Below are 13,316 nucleotides of genomic sequence, written 5' to 3'. Positions count from 1 at the left end.
TCACACAGATAGGTAGAAATAGCACTCAAATAATTTTTAAAACAAAGTATGGAAGTTGATTCTGGAGAACTTCACTATGTCTCAAGGTTGTTTGCTTTTGTTTTTTGTGTTGTTGTTTTTTTGTTTTGTTTTGTTTGTTTTTGTTTTTCGAGACAGGGTTTCTCTGTGTAGCTTTGGAGCCTGTCCTGGAACTCGCTTTGTAGACCAGGCTGGCCTCAAACTCACAGAGATCCACCTGCCTCTGCCTCCGGAGTGCTGGGATTACAGGCGTGCGCCACCACTGCCCCGCTGGTTTTGTTTTTGTTTTTGTTTTTGTTTTTGTTTTGTTTTGTTTTGTTTTGTTTTGTTTTGTTTTGTTTTGTTTTGTTTTAAAGGTGATTCAGAACTGGCAAGCACAGAGCCACTCATTTATGAACAGTGAGGGGCAAGAGGCAAGTATTTCATACATTCAGCTGACAGTATAGTTATTTCTTCTTAGTTAGCCAAAGAACTGAAGGTGTTACATTTGCTAGGGTTTAGGGCTGTGTGACCATCAGACCGCTTCAGTATCAATGCCATTCTTATTCCTTATCAACTATTCTCATGTCGGGAGCCAAAGGGTAGTCTGGGTCCTTTGGAAAGAAAGACCTTGGGGACAAAGTAGCCGTACGTGTGTACATGTGCTTTGTTTTAAGCAGTCAAGAAATAGTGAGTCTTGGATACCTTGTGAGGAACCCTCGTCATATATAATGAGAAAGAAATTCAACATTGCTTATGTGCACCCCTCTTCGCTTCCTTCATAAGTCTTCATGGCACTCACAACTGTAGTGGGTAGCCATTCCAGCTGCGACCTGGAAGTTCCAACCCCCATTGAGGCTTCGGTTATGGTCATGTCTATAAGGCAGGGCTGAGCAAGGAGACTGAAGACCCGGGAGCCAGATGTGCGGGCTCTCTTGGTACCTGGACCCTGGACACTGGAGGTAGACAGAGCAGAGTTCTCCAGAGAACACCGCCGGACTGCGCCATACCTTTGCCAGACCCTACAACCTACCTATCCCTTCCGTTGTAAGTTACCCCACAAAATAAACCTCCCTTTTAACTATGTGGAGTGGCCTTAATAATTTCACCAATACACAACAAAAGATATTCAGTCAAGAAAAGGTACTCACTCTGCTCCTGCCCAGATCCCCAGACATTCATCCCACCTGGTGGGATGGATCACTTTTGGAAAATACACATTTAAGAGGTGTCATCTTAAACCGTACTGGCATCGCTTTAGATTTGGATGGCAAGGATCAGTTCTCTTTGTTCTCTGCATCTATCTAGAGTAATGTTTTACCCCATTTTTGGAACCTGCTTCTTAGAAGTGAAGAGCCTTGGGTGAAAGCAGAGAGGGGAAACCACATTTGAAAGGCTTTTTGCTGCAGGTGGGTTGCTGTATAAATGGAGATGAGGACCTCCAAGGGGCTGAGGGATAAGGACAGGTGAGCAACCTACGGCGCTGAAGAAGGTTCACACAGAAACCCATTTAGAGCATGGGGTTCAAAGTCAGGAAGAAGAGCAACAAAGCTTATCAGGGGACAAAGGAAACCAGAAGCCTTCGGGCCTCTGATGCAGTATCCCTGATGCAGTGGGTAAGATGGGCCTCTGATGCAGTATCACTGAAGCAGTGGGTAAGATGGGCCTCTGATGCAGTATCCCTGATGCAGTGGGTAAGAAGGGCCTCTGGTGCAGTATCACTGAAGCAGTGGGTAAGATGCACCTCTGATGCAGTATCACTGAAGCAGTGGGTAAGATGGGCCTCTGATGCAGTATCACTGAAGCAGTGGGTAAGATGGTGTAAAGAAGAGAGAATCAGGCCGGGCGTTAGTAGCTCACGCCTTTAATCCCAGCATTCGGGAGGCAGAGCCAGGCGGATCTCTGTGAGATCGAGGCCAGCCTGGTCCACAGAGGGAGATCCAGGACAGGCACCAAAACAACACAGAGAAACCCTGTCTCAAAAAACTAAAAAAAAGAAAAAAGAAAAAAGAAAAAAAAATACTTGTACCACCTGAGCCACCCCTGCCATAAGTTTCCGTTGTGATCCTAGATGTCTCAAAACACAGCAGACATTTGCCAAGTCATGCTTTGTTATTTCCTTCCATATTTCCCCAGTTTTACCCATTTCTGTGTGCATCTGATTTTGCAAAGATTGCTTCTGCGTACGATACCAATAACTTTGTGAACCACAGCACCTTGAGGTACCTTGAAGTTTGTGCTTTACACAGTGAGCCAAAGCTGCTCACTACCATTTGAGTTGTGTGGTTGGGGAACTGTAAATAACTTATCTGGAGCAGGGTAATTCATTAGCTGTAATCTGTGCATGCTGGAGCGAGCAGTGCAGGGACTGCCAGCAACTGCTTCCCGACTAACTGATTGCCTTGGTTCCTAATTACTGAAGTCCCCCACCCCCGGCAAGAAGGTCCAGCAGCACCTCTTCAAGAACTGTGACATCTCATTAACCAGAGTTGTTGAAACACGGGACATTTTTATCATAATGCCTGTGAAAAATCAGCACTTGAAAAATTATAAAGTTGTCCAAATAAAGGAAGTATCCTGTGAGCAAAAGAGCGATTTTCCCACCAAAAATCCATTTCTTTTTTTCACTTCCTCTAATAACAGCACTGCAGGTTTAAATAGACACAGAGCTTCCTCACGAGAAATCCCCATCTGTAGTGGGTACCTGTTCCACCTATGTCCTTGAGGTACCAGCCTCTAGGGCGTGACCTCAGCGTTAGCTTAAGACCTGAGGGGCATGTACGCCTCCTGGGCTTGGATGGTGCAAACTGACTCAGGCAGCAGGCGCAGCGCGGAACAGGACTTCAGCCTTCCGGGACTCTGGGACTCCATTTTGCCTCATTCTGTTTAGTGAGTTGTTCTTCCCACTCTAATGTCTAAATAAATAGTTCCTTTATCAGTATCTGTGGATTATCTGCAATACCCAACCCCAGTCTCTTGAAATGTCTGCCCAAATTACAGACGGTGGGATGTGCAGACCTGTGTGTGCGGCTTCTGGATTTGGCCACTAAAGGAAAGGAGGTGTTCTTCCATGGCCAGGACACAGATGTAAGGTGGGGATCAGACGAGCTACGCTGAGTTCACTCTACTTTTCGATGTGTGGTCTGAGCACAGAGCATTCCGCACCCCCAGATGGCTGGCTGCCTGTTGACAGTTGCCCCAGAAAGAACAAACGTCATCATTGTTTGAACCTCTAACCTTAGGGACTTTGGACTTGTAGACACTTGGCTCCAGCCTGACAAGTGTTACATGTCAGTTCCTGTTATTTATCCTCAGGATAAATAACAATCCAGTATGGCGACGGGGAGATCGTACACATATCATTACTATATGTGTGTGACATATATAGCATAATAAATAGAGAATGGATTCTTATCCTCTTATCCTTCCAACTTCCATCGACAGAGGACAAGAGGAAAAATGAGGGACACAAATCTAAAATTATTCGTGTTGTGAAATAAACTGAGCGGGCCCTACTGAAGGTAACCGATGCCAGAGAAGCCCCTGCAGCCACGAGAGTGAAATCTGCCACCGGCACAGTGAACGTAGTGTTTCCCTCTGGTCAGTTGAAATGTGGACTTCCAGAAACAAAGCTGAATTTTGAGCTCAAGAGATGGTTCAGTGCGCAAAGGTGCTTGCCTCAAATCTGATGACTGATCCTAATTTTGATCCTTGAGACCCACAGAGCTTCAGGAGAGAACTGACCAGCAAAAGTTGGCTTCTGACCTCCGCAGGTGCTTTGGCATGTACACACCCATGTGCATACAAGCATAAATAAATGAACAAACAAATAGACACATAGCATGTAATTTAAATTTTTAATGAAATTTAATTTCCGGAACTAAATGGGTGCTAATAACAGCCATCTGCTACTATTCATATACTGGTGACAAAGTCAAATGGAAGGTCATTAAAGAGTCATCGTAATGAAAATAACTTATCCTGTTACGCCTGTAGAATACATGAGCATCACAAAGTCTGACTCATACATGGGAGAACTTGAAAGAAAGAGAGAGAAGGGGGAAGTGATGTAAATGTTGTAATCTCAAAAAAAAAAAAAAAAAAGTTTTTAAACCTCATTCATTAACTGAGAATGGTGTAACAGTCCAGTATAGCCACTAGAGGGCACTCACCTATTGGTAGTCCTCAAATGTTTAACACTTCAAACTCTGGCTGTGGATGGACCTGTGAACCTGTACTTTAGTGAAGGGTACATAAAAGCATGGTTAAGAAGACAGCCCGTGGAGCTTAACCGTCAGGCTTCGGAACCTGGCTTTGTCATTCGTGAACTTGGGAGATGTTTGTTTTAGTTTCCTGACCCATCAGAAAGGTCAGAAATAGTACCCACCTCTTAAAGTAGTTGTCACTGACATCTTAAAATTTAAAACACAAATACAGAACAATTGTTAATATGTCATCAGGAGTACTGTTTTGATAAAGGTGTTTGCTGAATTTCTCTGTGAACCACGGGCACATGATTATTTTTTAAAAAATAAAGATGATGATTCTCACTCAGACATAGCGCGGGAGCGCAGGCTTTGTCTCCCCGAAGCTCCCTTCGGAACACAGCAGGTCGAGGGGTTGGAGACTGCCACTTAACTGGATGAATTCAATTCAGTGGGTTTAACTGGACCCTGGAGTAGCACCAAAGCCTATATATAGGCAATTAGTGGATGCTTAGAAGTTGGCGTGCATAGTCAGAAATGTTTTGCCACCTGAAGCCTTTGAAGAGGTTCTGCCTGAAGAAGATCCCCCCTCATTGGTTCTCAAGCTCTATCAGGAGCAGAAGCCATCAATGCCTTGAGGCATTTCTACTTTGCAGTTCTCCCGGATTTCTTAGGACAGCACCCCAGAGAAAGGGAAATCAATGAAAATTCTCTTAAGTGATTGTCTGCTTAGAAAATCTCCAGAAACCAAGCTTCAAGTCTCTGAAACCAACTCAGCTTACATTTTATATAAGAGAAAAAACAGCCCAGAACTCTTCTGAAGGCCAGGAGCCTGTCAGTACTTCAGGATTTCAAGTAGTCAGATTTACTTTGCACACCAGCAAGCTGCTAAGCACAGTATTGTATATTCTCAACTCCTGCAGTCTGTCTTTTGAACACATCCAAAGCTTGAACACTAATGTGCATTCCCAGCCTTTCAAGGAAGCTATAGGGGATACCTGACAGACCCATCAAATGGCATAGGTCCTATTATTCCTTTACTGGGTTCAAGGACCCTGACGAAGACCTTGAACATGTCTCAAGAGTGGAAACAGCCCTAGTGTCCTGGCTAGGTAGCAATGGGAAAATTTCTCTTAAAAAGCTGAAGAACAGTTTGCCACTTAGGAAGGAGCTGGATCGTCTGAAGAATGAACTATCTGAGCTTCTGCAACTTTCAGATATCAGGTGGTAGAGGGCTGGGGTGTTGCCCATCACTGCAGCCAGCTGCACAGTCTTAGCCACCTAGCACAGCAGAATTTGGAGCCGTTTCGAAATGCAAAAGGATGCACCATCGTATTCACAGACCGCTCCAGTATGAGTGCACTGGGCCACGTGATGCTGGGAACCATGGATGTCCACCATCACTGGACGAGACTTTTTGAAAGCTTGCCAAGTTATTTTGACCTTCAGAGGAGAATGTCAGCCTTAGAAGACCAGACCCTTCTAGGGGGCATATGAGTAGTTTATATCGAGGAGTTACAGCCCCCACTCACACTTGATGAGTTCCCTCTATAATCAGCTGCTGAAAAGTAGGACACCTTCCCACCCTCAAAGTCTGAGTGGCTTGCAGATGATCCTCAGCAGCGACTGGTACGAGCCAAGCTTGCATGAACTTGGGCATTTTAACATCCCAGCCCTCTCAGATCCAACAAGCCTCCAGTCATTTATGAGAGGCAAAGCCCAGCAGCAGGCAAGAGAAAACACGGCAAGAAGGGAGGAGTTACAAGTTACTGAAAATGGATTGAGACAGGCTTCAACACAGACATTTTCTCAGAGCTGTTATATAAAGAGGCTAGCATTTCTAGCAGACAAATGGTGGACTGCTGTAAGAGACTTCCACAACAGCCACTGCCTTATCTACATGGGAGGCACCTGTATGTGTCACATTTTTATTCTGTTATGCAAGATGGAGACTTGCATATCCCATGGAAATGGAAGAAAGGAGAAGCCATGAAGCAGTACAGATACTGTTTTATTTTCTGGAAAAAAAATGAGAAACTGTTGAATTTATTTAAATTCAGTTTGATAGAATACAAGTATTCACATGTTAGAACAAACTTTCTAACGGCTGCTTTAAACGTGGGCTGAGCTTTTCTTTGAAGTGAATTTATGCTGAGAAATTTGTTTGAAAAGGTTTCATTCCCCCTAGTCTTATGATGCTGATGGCCAGGCAAAAAAGATGCTTAGAAGAAAAAAAATTATTTTAAAAATATGTAATAGAGAGTCCTATAAGAGTCATATATATTTTTATATAAGTGAATGTGCGTATGTATAAATTGGCCTCATTCAGGGTGGGGGGAGGCTTGGGATGGGGAGGAGTTCTCAAAGATATGACAGTTTATTGGAAAATTATTTGGATTGTACCACTTCTAACATCAGCTAACAGAATCTCCTGTAATGTGTGTTGAATTTGATTTGTCGCCAAACGAATTGTTAAGTAATAAATAACACCTTGTCAACCAAAAAAAAAAAAAAATGATGATTCTCTTGTAGTGTAGCCTATCCAAACTTAAGGTCTGAGGCTCAGCCGCAACAATCAAAGATTGGTGGTAATCAAAGTTGTGGGGGAGTGAATGAGGTGAGGTGAGGCTGTTCTTTGCACACTGTTTTAGACTTTATCCTTTACTCAGAAGTGGGTGGGATCCATTACAAAAGGCATTAAGGCAGAGGTTAGACAGCAAGACCAGATTTATACTTGAGATGATCACTGTAGGAGAAGAGGTAGAAATGAAGGATGGGTCTGGGGTCAAGTGAATGGGGAACATTTTCTGGGCTGGACAGCGGTGGTGCACACCTTTAAATCCCAGCACTTGGTACAACAGAGGCAGGCAGATCTCTGTGAGTTTGAGATCAGCCTGGTCTACAAAGCAAGTTCCAGGACAGTCAGGGCTACACAGAAAAACCTTGTCTCAAAAACAAACAAACAACAACAACAAAAGGCCCTTTTCTAGTCTACAGAAGAGTCTTCAGAAAATACTAGAATTATTTATATCTATGACTCTAATGATAACAACTTGAACCTTATAAATATTTTCTTCTTATGTGCAAAATATAGTCTTGGAGTACAACAGAGCCTAATCAAAAACTTTGCATGAACCTTCCAGATTTCTACACAGTATGTATTATAAAGTAAACCTGTAGATTCTTTCCTAAGTGTTGAACATTCAGTCCTACAAAGAGGAGCCTGTGAACTTTGCAACCACAAGGGAAAGCAGAGCTGCTTTTCACAGAACAAAAAGCCAAGAAGGATGAGCATTCCTCAGATAGCCTGGCAGAGCCGTAGCTAATATGATGGGTTTCCAGGAACCATGGGAGCTTTGAAGTGTCTGACTCAAGAGATACTGAAATACATTTCAGTCCACTTTATCATCCTGAGCCAGAATGGGTGAGGCTGCCCAGAGGGGTTGGAGGTGGGGCCAGGAAAGAGTAGAGTAAGTATTGTAGTATGTATCTAAAACATCCTTCACACACTCAGGTCTTGAATGCTCATTCCTCAGCCGATGGTAACATGTTCAGAGTCTGTGGAATCTTTGATAGGTGGGGCCTAACTGGTAGACACACATTGCTGGGGATAGCCCTTGAAAGCAATAGTCAGCCCCTGGTTCTCCCATGCTATCTGCTTCCTAGCCTACTGCTCTGTGAACAACCTCTACCATGTGCCCTGGTCTTCATGACTTCCCTGCCATGATGAACTGAAACTCCCTGAAGCTATGACCCCAAATAAACCTGCCCTCCTTAACGTTATCAGGTATTGTGGCCCCAGGGAATGAAATTAACCAACACAGATGGCTGGTGCCAGAGAATTCGGGTCACTGCTATGACTAATCCTGACCATGTGGCTAAGTCTTTGAAACTGATTTGTGGGACAAATTTGAAAAAATTTGGAGATGTGGGCTGAAGAAGCCATAACATGATTTAAGTAGAATGTGATGGCCATTCCAGTGAGAGCTCAGAAAACCAAAATGCTGAAACCAAATGGAGATAGTAAAGGCTATGTTTATAAATTTTCAGACAAAAAAATCTCTAAAGATTGAGATAAAACTAGAGGCTATTCATGTTACAGTCTGGCAAAGAATTGGCCAATCTTTTGCTGATGTCATGACAATTTGAGTGAGGCTGAATTCAACTAGGAAGAGGAAATTTCAAGACAGCATAGCACTTAGGATATGGAGTGGCCATTGATAATTGTACAACTCCAAATAGAGCGAGTTCCAGAGAGTAGCCATATGGGCTGCAAACATCAAAGCCATAGGGACTGGGCTGCCAAACCCATTCTATAGACTCCTAGGGCTGGACATGGAGTTATAGAATGTTATATTTACCCTGATGGGTTTGGGTTTGCATTGTCCCCAACCCTCATTTCTATGTCCCTGTTTCTCCTTTTTGCATGGGACTGTTTCCTCTGTGCCCTTGTATGTTAGAAGGATTTCTTTGTCTGTTTTTATTTTATACAGAATCACAGATGTGCAACTGCCTTGAGTCTCCGTAGAGAGCCTGGGCTTAGACCTTTGAACAATGTAGAAACAGTTAAGACCATGGTGACTCTTGAAGTTGGGCTGAATGAACTGTGCATTAAATGATGGCCATAAGTCTTTGGAGGTCAGAGAGAGAATGGTACACTTCATATCTGAAAGACCCTTCTATTTGATTGCCCCCTAGCTGGTATTGCCATTTTCTTTTAGAAACTGTGAAACTTCTGTGAAGTGTGGCTTAAAACACTAAGTAGGACAATGAGAGTCAGTCTTTGAAGATGATGCCTGGTCCTTGCTTCCTGTCATATACTGTGCTTTCTAATCCACTGTTGTATGAACAGCCTTAATCCCATGGTCCAATTCCCGTAATTGCTCTGCCATGCCTTCCAAACCATCAAGGACTAAAATTGTGAGCCAGCATTAATGTATCTACTCGTAAGATGTTTATGCCAGGCATAATAGTAAGAGTAACAGAAGTAGAGAGTGCCTGAGATCTCCTCGGTTCTACCTAGAACTCACCAACATTGTCTTCTGTTTTCAAATTAGTGGTACCAGGGAAAAACAGGTATATATCTCTTCTCTCTAGTACCTGAGTAATGGCTAGAAATGGCCCCACAAGGCTCCCTGGGTCATCTCCAACTTTACACTTATCCAAGCCTCCTCTGTTTTCCACATACCTAGTCTCTAAGCTGAAAATGTGAGAAATATAAACAGGCAAAACTGCCCTTCCCTTTGTTAAAGTTTCCATTATAGATTCATAGGATTTTATCTGAGACTGTTTTTTAAGATAAAAGGAATCGAATGTAATGGCTTTCAAATTTTGCTAGCAAATTATTTAAAAGAAGAAATCATTTAAAATGTGAACATATGTCTCAGCAGGCTTTGTTGCTGGAAGTTTTTAGTTGGACATGTCTCTGCTGTTTGTCACAACACTTAAACACTAGGTGATATGAATCACTTCTTTGAATCTTAAGACCAAAGAGAAGCATGAAAGTCATGATCAAGTTAATTCTACCTCTCTATAGAGGGTAGAAACAAATCCCAAATAGGTAACAGTTATTTATGCATGGTTATAAAAATAAAATTGAAGATTGCTATTTCAACTCATGGTGAAGGATGAGATCAGAGAGAATTTTTAGGACATGTTTTGGGGGTAGAATCAATACACTGATGGCAAAGCAAAATAGGGGCCTCACAGAACAGATTAGAGTTACCCAGCCATCACCCATGGCATTGTGGATAACTGTGTGAGAAAGCTGAAATCTCCAAAGAGTCGTGAGATACCTGAGGGAAGTCAGACACCTCAGAGAGGAGAACAGAGATGAGACAGTAAGGTGAGCAGGGCCCCCCACACAGAATCTAAAACTGGTCCAGTTATCAGCAAGCACACTTCCTGTGGTGAATCTCTCTGCACTCTCTTCACAGTGGAAGCTTGTGCTGTTATGGCCACATAGAATATCTTGTCTGAGCTTACAATGTCAAAGGACTTTGCATTTTCTTATCGCTGGGAATCCACATTTGTACACTGAGTCAGCATGTCTCTGCCTCGAGAACCAGTTTGGCCCTGAAGAAGAAAGAGTCTTTGGGGAAGCAGGGGTGGTGAGAGTTCTCTGTAGTGTCGGGCTGGTGTATGAAGCATGGGGTAACATGTCTCTTCCTCCTCTTAAGACAGCTGGCTTGGAAAGCCAGCTGCAAGATGCCAGGGGGAACACAGTTGCATATAACATGAATGGAGCTGAATCTTTTGAACACCATAAAATGGGTGGTAGGTTGTGTGGAGCCTGCCTTTGCCTATCCCCAGCCTGGGTTGCTGCATCTTTGCAGAGACTCCAACCCTGCCACACTTTGCCTAGCTACAGAAGAATTCTAGAATCTTGACACAGTTATCATAACTCCATTACCTTTTGCACTGTTTATCTAATTATTCTTTATCAATAAAAAAAAATCAAGCCGGGCGTTGGTGGCGCATGCCTTTAATCTCGGGAGGCAGAGGCAGGTGGATCTCTGTGAGTTCGAGGCCAGCCTGGTCTACAAAGCAAGTTCCAGGAAAGGCGCAAAGCTACAGAGAAACCCTGTCTCAAAAAACAAAAAAACAAAAACAAAAACAACAAAAAAAAAAAAATCAAGAGTCAGATATAGGGGTAAGAACCTCAACGATCAGAGAAGTGGTGATGAAGGCACCAGTGACTTCCTATCTCTTCTGTTCCTCCATCCAAAAGGGCTGAGATCCTCTCTGTCCTACTACTTTCTGTCTCTCTGTCTGTCCTCAGTCCTCCAAAACTTCTATGATTAATTTTGGTCAGCTGGTAGCTAGCTCCAACCTCTGGTTCAAAACAAACTTTATGGTCAGCATGCAATAAAAATAGCACACAACAGTCTTGTAACTTTCATGCCTGCAAAACCAGTATTATTAGGCAACACTGCCTAGTTCTACTACCAGCTCAAGGTGTAGACATGGCCCCTTTGGAATGGAGTTTCAGTGGCCATTACACGCCTGAAGAAACATTTCCTCAGGTGGTTCAGTTCAGTCTGTCTCATTTCAAATGAATTTTCATTTTTATAACCTGGGGACTTTGATGGGTACAGTCTTACTTTCAGGACATCTTACTATTGTCTCAGGACAGAGGATTGGGTTTCTCTTTGTTGATGCTAATAGCATAAACAATGACAGCTTAGAGCTGTTCTCATACCAACCCTGTCTGTGTCTTTAAACTCAGTCTCCTTTCTGCACACTCTCCCCATGTTTCTGCTGTTTGTTGTTCTTCTTCACTGGGTACCTAGATGAGAACAATGATCAGCAATTGTGACACAGCCTGAATGCTACCCTGTCTTGATGTTTCTTCCATCTCACAAATTAGCCCGTTGTTTCCAAACTTGGCCTCACTCAAGTTGTGAAGACACAGGCAGGGTGCAGCCGGATTCTTTACCAGACCACAAAGCAAAGAGTTGCCAGTCCAGTTCTTGATAGAATCCTTGTCCCAGGCTGAAATATCATGCCAGGCTTCCACTGTCTGCACCGCTCCTGGCATTCTGGTCTTCCAATCCCCAAAGAATGGCCCATTAAGTTCTGTTTATTGTATTCTAGCACTCTGTACATTCTTACAGATTCCTATGGCAAACCAGTTCCAAAGGCCTCTGAACTACATGGTCAGGTTTATCTTAGCAGCTATTCCCCACATAGTATCAGTTTTCTGAATTAGTTTCTTTTCTCATTACAGTGAGAAGATGCAGGACAAGCGTGACTTGAGAGTCTTTGCCTTGTGGTTTACGGAGAGATATAGTCCACCATGGCACGGATGTCAAGGCAGTAGGATCATGAAGCAGTTGGTTATGAACATAATAAAAATATGAAAAAAACTCCATCCACATAACATGCCACCCATTAATGTGGCTTTGTTAGAAGAAAGGGGATGGGAAAGGCAAACACCTAACATCTCAGAATATTTCTCTTCCCCACAAGGGTTAACATCACATTCCTGTTGCATGCAGTCAGGAACTTGCCAAGGACGTTCACAAGTCAGCAACCTGCATTCATCATCTTTCTCCTTACACCTGAGCCAATCCCACATCATCTTCCAATCATAGGACGGCCCTGGTGGCTTTTGATTCTGTCCTTGTGTTTGTTTTTGTTTTTCCCAGTGTTTGGGTCAAACCACTCTGGAATCAAGCCAGACACATACTCACCTAAAGCAGAGACAGCCGTGTTGTTTTCTCATCAAATATTCCTCATAGTTCCTCCGCAGAGAAGGAATGATAGAAGTCCAGGGAAACTGATCTCAAAAAGGACTGTTCGCGCCACGGATTAGCACAGAAGGGTGGGTTTGAGGGATTGTTTGATTCTCTGTGGCTGTAATTCTTAGTTTGGGTAATAATGATGTTAGTGGTGGTGGTAGTTTAGGGGTGTGTGTGTAAAATAGACTGACAACTTCATGTGAGAATGTCTATCTTATTGTAGTTAAGTATTTACTAGGGTAAGTGCTAATAATTCGGGCACTACAGTCTCAATAGTGAGATCATAATTTCCCATCTCCTGGGATATGGTCAGATTGCTTTTTGGTGGTCGATAGTCACATTTTCCACTAGGATGTACTTAGGTGGACCACAAAGGCATTCACCAAATGCAAGTGCATGTGTGGTCACTACAGATACTGAAGAGACACATGGTTGATGCTGTGATTGTGTCTCCAGAAAATGGTTAAAGCTCTAAATACTAGTAAAATCTATTCCCTAGTCATCCTCTTTTCTATGAATATTTAAGGATTTGCATGTGTATCTATTATAATGTATAGTGATATTTTATTTGTATTGAAATGTGATTTTATTTGTATGTTAATAAAGTTGCCTTGGGGTCAGAGCAAGCCAGAGCAGAAGCCGAGCAGTAGTGGGGCACGCCTTTAACCCCAGCACTTGGGAGGCAGAGCTAAGCGGATCACTGTGTGTTCAAGGACACAGCCAGCAAGGTGACATACGCCTTTAATCTCAATAGCAACCATAGAAGAACTGGAGGTCTGTACAAACAGGCAGTGACGAGGTCAAGTGGCTGGGTTTACAACCAATGAGAAAACAGAACAGAAAGTCTATAAATAGACAGGACACACAGAAG

The 13,316-nt window shown here is 43.1% G+C and overlaps 1 pseudogene; it reads left to right on the top strand.

Moving 5' to 3' along the window:
* The first annotated feature begins 4,712 nt into the window (after nt 1–4,712).
* LOC118593851 lies at nt 4,713–12,519 on the top strand (annotated as a pseudogene).
* The last annotated feature ends 797 nt before the right edge of the window (nt 12,520–13,316 follow it).

The sequence above is a fragment of the Onychomys torridus genome, chromosome 12 (genome assembly GCF_903995425.1).
Source record: "Onychomys torridus chromosome 12, mOncTor1.1, whole genome shotgun sequence".
Lineage (NCBI taxonomy): Eukaryota > Metazoa > Chordata > Mammalia > Rodentia > Cricetidae > Onychomys > Onychomys torridus.
This window is presented reverse-complemented; position numbering and strand designations above follow the sequence as displayed.